Source organism: Medicago truncatula, chromosome 6 (assembly GCF_003473485.1).
Source record: "Medicago truncatula cultivar Jemalong A17 chromosome 6, MtrunA17r5.0-ANR, whole genome shotgun sequence".
In the NCBI taxonomy this organism is placed as follows: domain Eukaryota; kingdom Viridiplantae; phylum Streptophyta; class Magnoliopsida; order Fabales; family Fabaceae; genus Medicago; species Medicago truncatula.
In genome coordinates this window covers 19,018,669-19,024,430 of record NC_053047.1, presented here as the reverse complement: position 1 = coordinate 19,024,430, position 5,762 = coordinate 19,018,669, and the positions used below count along the sequence as shown (strand labels likewise).

The window sequence follows — 5,762 nt, the reverse complement described above, 5'->3', positions numbered from 1 at the left end:
GCTGCTGCGTGAATGACGGCTGACGTGGTGGTTGGGGCCTTCGCTGGAATTGTGGTAGATCTTTTGTAACCATCAGCGAAGATACCCGGTTGGTTAATTCCTCTACCTTGGCCCGAAGCGCTGTCATTTCTTTACGAAGCTCGTGGAGCTCTTGTTCGAGTTGATCCATTTTATGTGTTTGCACGAGTGTTTGCATATGTGCGCTGAGATTGAACGAAGACATCGTACCACTTTTGACCTTTTCTGGAAAAGAAAATTCGATGAGACTCGGACTCGAAACTATGAAATGCAAAATGATGCATGATGCTTATGCAAAAAATATACACATATTTTTTGAAGGATTTGTCAAAGTGATTGGAAACATCATAGAAGAACATTGTTTCATTTTGAAAATTGTAAAGATATTGCAATAGGTTCTTTTTCCAAAAGGTAAGAGCGAACCCAAGGGGAAAGTTCTTAACAAAAGCTAAAGCTTAGTTAAGATTTTTGAAGTTGTATTTCTTGGTGTTCTTTCTTGCAAGGTCTGTTCATCTGCGATGTTTGCAACAACTTGTCTAGATCCTTCGACATTTGATGAAAAAAGGTTGTTTATGAATGAATGTATGTATGCATAACTATGCTGTACAAACGGTGAAAACATGGTGAGGTTAAGTTCATAATGTTGGAGTCAAGGGTATAACGCCATTTGGTAAGGACTATGGTTTCATTTGTATTTGTAACGAGGGCTCTACCAAGTTCTCAGAGTCTTTAACCGCTTCCGAATGTCATCGGGTTGCGGAAATACTTCCGGTCCAACAACGTTCGTAAGAAAGTCTCGCCTGAGTGTAGTATCGCGTATCAACTAAACCAAGACTACTCTTGATTAGCCACCGCACTACGTCCTAAAAGGCCAAGATGGGTTAATGGTAACTAAAGGTCCTCAACTTCGACGGTAACTTGAAAATACAATGCCAACACGACTACTCATGCCAACATAAATTACTTCCAAGATTCCTCCATTGAGCGGGGTTATACCACATGAACCAAAACACGAGACTTGACTCTCAGAATGGCACTTTGGTTATACCACCATCTTAACTTATGTTTCCCTCAAGCCCGGGTGTAGGACTTATCTCACCACTCACGTTAAGGAAAAAAGAAAGAAGAAAAGAGAACATGTATACCAGTATTTCCATCCTTTATTTTTGTTTTTGTTTTAAGCAAGTTAGAGCACAAAGAATTAAATAAAGCCAAGTTAGGCTCAACCCTCTTAAGGGTTCCCCAGTGAAGTCGCCATTTCTGTCGCGCCATTTTTCGGAGGTCAAGGCCATTTGACTAGCGTTTGACTCACTTTTTATATCACGACCGAACAAATTTTTTTAAGGGGAAAATGTTCCAAACAACCCATTTTGAAGAGATTCAGGGTTCGGGGGTTGGTTATATTTAGGGAAGGTGTTAGCACCCTAAATATTCGTAGTACTCTACGAGAACCTCTTGATTTTATTTAACTTTTTGTGCTTAAACTTGCTTGCTTTTAAAGAGACGAAAATGGAATTGAATGATGAGTTGAAAAAGAAAAGAAGATTGATTTTAATTGAAGAGAAAAAAGAAAAATATTTTTTAGTTGAAAGTTGAAAAGAAAAAAAAGAAAATTGTTTTTTAATTGATTTGGAAGGACAAGGTCCTCTGCCTACGTACCTGTGAGAGATCAAAACCTCGTAGTTCGGGGTAGAAATTGACGTTTGATTTGTTTGGTGTTTTTAATATGTTTTGAAAAAGGTTTTGAAATAAAAAGCCAAATGGCAAATGAGAATTGATTTGTGTTTTTTAGATTGAAGAAAATTGACTTGAAGTTGAATTAGACTTGATTTGAAATTTGATTAAGAAAAATAAAAAGAACGATCACTTGATTTGAGAATCAAGGTTTGTAATGAAAAAATATTTTTGTGATTTGTTATTTGAATGTTTTTGTTGTTTTGGAATAAAGATATGAAAATTATATAAGCAGAATGAGAAAAATGAAGTTAAGCTGAATTGTGAAGTTGTTTTAACATGGACCAGAATATTCTGGAGAATAATTAAATTAAACAAAAATAAATAAATATTAACATTTAAGTTTGGACCAGAGCACTCTGGATTAACAAAAATATAATATTAACAGTTAATTTAGGACCAGAGCACTCTGGATTAATTTAATTAACAATGACCAGAGCACTCTGGAGAATAATTAAACAAAAATATAATATTAACAGTTAATTAGGACCAGAGCACTCTGGATTAATTTAATTAACAAGGACCAGATTGTTCTGGAGAATAGTTAAATTAAACAAAAATATAATATTAACAGTTAATTAGGACCAGAGCACTCTGGATAGAGAGAGAATTAAAATGCATGAAAAAGAAATTAAAAAAAATGAGATGTCGGGGGTGTGTGAGTGATGAGTCATTTATATGCTATTTTAATATGCTTTTTAGTTTAGTTTTATTTAGATTTTATATAATTTTATATTAGTACTATTTCCTTTTTAGGATAGTTTACTTTAAATTGCAATTTATTATATTTCAGGGAAGAATATTGGATGGATTGAGTCTTGGAGCAAAAGAAAGGGATTTGGAGCAAATTGGACACGAAAATACGAAGATTGGGAAACAAAATATATCTCCCACAAGTCAGAAGCCTGGCACGGCCCGTGCTAGCCTTGGCACGGCCGTGCCACCCTCCAGAAGACCTTTTGCTGCTTTTGCTTGGACTCCAAGCTATTCTATTTTGGCGCACAATCTACCGAGGAATATTCTTGGAATATACTTGCTTAGATTTTAAGTCAATTGTGTACTATAAATAGAGTAGCTAGCCATCACAAATATTCATCTTTTCTTGGAATGCAATATGTGACAATTGTCTTTCTAATAAAAGTTCATTTTACTTTCTTGTTATTTACTTTTATGTTTTCTCTCTTCTTCTCCTTGTCTACGATGAACGTTAGTGAGTAGACTTCTCTTGTCTTGAGAAATTAGGTCTAACATAAAGTTATAAGTTTAATAGTTTGGTTTGAGAAGGACTTGTCGTTAGGATGAACCAATGACCCCAAGGCTTTTATCTTTTATTTTATTATTTACTTTCAATTAAAAATAAAAACCTTTCTACCTTATAAAATCTTCAGTCTAATCATTATCTAAAGTTGATTGAATTCATAACTCCCTGTCGGAACAATACTCATATTTTACTACTTCGGTAAGACCGTGCACTTGCGGTTTTATCCCATCAAGTTTTTGGCGCCGCTGCCGGGGAGTTATTGTAATTTGATTAACTTTTTAATAGTGGTTAGTCTAAAATATATATATATATATATATATATATAATAATATATATATATTTCTTACCTTTTTATTTTTTATTTTCTTTTTATATATATATATATTTAAAATATATTTTATTTCCTTTTCTTATCTTTTTATTTATATATATATATATATATATATATATATATATATATATATATATATATATATATTTATTTATAAAATATTCTATCTCTCTCTCTCTATAAAAAATAAAAAAAATATAAAAATATAAAAAATAAAAATATATATATTTATATATAAAATCTCTCTCCCTCCATTTCTCCTTATTTTATTTTATTTTATTTTATTATTTTATTATTTTCTATCTTTAACCGCTTTGATTTCAGGGATGGCTCAAAGAAACATACAGTAATAACGATATGGCTGAGAAGCGTGCTCTCAAAGAGTATGCAAGCACATCTTCAGATGAGCCGTACGATGCTATTGTGTACCCAACGGTTGAGGATATTAAATTTGAAATAAAGCCTGCACTTATTTACCTGGTGCAGCAAAATCAATTTTTCGGATCACCCACTGAGGATCCGAATTTTCATGTTTCAACTTTTTTAAGACTCAGTGGAACTTTGAAGGCAAACCAAGAGGCCGTAAGGCTGCACCTCTTTCCTTTCTCTTTGAGGGATAGAGCTAGTGCTTGGTTTCATTCATTGCAAATTGGTTCTATCACTTCATGGAACCAAATGAGGAAGGCATTTCTTTCCCAATTCTTTCCCCATAGTAAAACTGCTCAATTAAGGAGTCAAATCACACAATTCATTCAAAAAGATGGTGAATCTCTTTACAATGCGTGGGAGCGTTTCAAAGAAATGCTTAGGCTTTGCCCCCATCATGGTTTTGAGAATTGGCTTCTTATCCACACTTTTTATAATGGTCTTTTGTTTTCCACAAAAATGAATGTTGATGCAGCTGCAGGTGGAGCTTTGATGAATAAAACTTACACAGGAGCCTATGATTTGATCGAGAACATGGCATACAACCACTATCAGTGGACAAGTGAGAGAGTTATCACTGAAGGTACTCCTCCACCCTCTAAAAAAGATGAAGGTATGTGCCAGGTTTCTACCCTTGATCATCTATCTGCTAAGGTGGACACACTTCTTCAAAAATTTGATAAATTATCTCTAAGTGTCGTCACACCTGCTCTTGTTTCACCACCTTGTGAATTTTGTGGAATACTCGACCATACTGATGTTGAATGCCAACTAGGTAGTGTTGCTAAAAGTCCCGAGCAAAAATTTTATACCTTTGGACAACAAACAACACCACCCATTTGTGCAAACAACGAAAGAGTCTCTCAGAAATCCAGCTTGGAAATTTTACTAGAAAAACATGCTATGGAGCAATCCAAGCAATTTCAAGAACTTAAAAATCAAACTGGATCTTTGAATGACTCTTTTGTTAAGCTTACATCTAAAGTGGACTCCATTGCTACTCACACTAGAATGCTAGAAACTCAAATCTCTCAAGTAGCCCAAAAAGTAGCTACTTCCTCTCAAACCCCCGATGTCTTTCAAAGTCAAACTGAAGCCAACCCCAAAGGCCTTATAAATGCTATTCAACTTAGGGTTGGTAAGCAGTTAGAGGACCCCATTATGAAAACTAAGACAATTGAGGGTGAGATGGAGAGTGAAAAGCAACAAGGTGAGAAAGTCATAAGAGAGAGTGATAAGCCAATCGTTTCGCCACCTTCTAAACTCAAAATCCATGTCCCACAAAGGCTTGTTAAGCCTAACCTCATAGTGATTGAGAGTTTTTTCACCCCTTGTGTGATTGAGAGTGAAACCATTGAAAAAACTATGTGTGATTTGGGAGAGAATCTCAGGTTGATGCCACTATCCCTTTGGGAAAGATTGGGTATTGGGTAGAGAAACCTTCTAATCGTCAAGCTAATGACTCTAAAAGAGCGCTTCGTGGGAGGCAACCCATGAGTTTTATTGCTTTTATTTTGTTTGCTTTGTTGTTTTAATTTGTTTTGTAGGTATTTGTCCAAATATGATGCGAAAAAGTGAAAAAGATTTGAAGCCATTGACCAGAAACTCACTCAAAAAAAAAAAATATAATAATAAAAAAAAAAATCTTCCCTCTTTTTCCAGAAAGTTAGCACGGGCCGTGCCTAAGTTGGCACGGCCGTGCCAACCCATCAGCACAAAAAAAAAAAAAAAAAATTATATAACATCTATAATCCTTCTTCCGTAATTCTCTCCAAACTTCACCAACATTCATCCACCCACAACCAAACCAATCTAAGGTCAATGGCATCAAAAAGGAAAGGTGAGAAGATTGAAGCCTCCAAAAGTGGTGCAAGCAAGAAGCAATCAACAACCCGAATCATGGGATCCAATTCAAGGATTCCGAGCAAAGCAATAGGTATAAATCTCTAATCTCTAGAACTATCTCTCCTTGCAGGTACCTTGATGTTAATG

The 5,762-nt window shown here is 34.9% G+C and overlaps 1 non-coding gene across 1 annotated transcript; it reads right to left on the bottom strand.

The window, feature by feature from the left end:
* Positions 1–4,067: 4,067 nt before the first annotated feature.
* LOC112422260 (small nucleolar RNA R71) lies at positions 4,068–4,174 on the bottom strand. Its single transcript, XR_003012627.2, has one exon. It is a non-coding gene; the product is annotated as a small nucleolar RNA R71 (small nucleolar RNA).
* Positions 4,175–5,762: the final 1,588 nt, after the last annotated feature.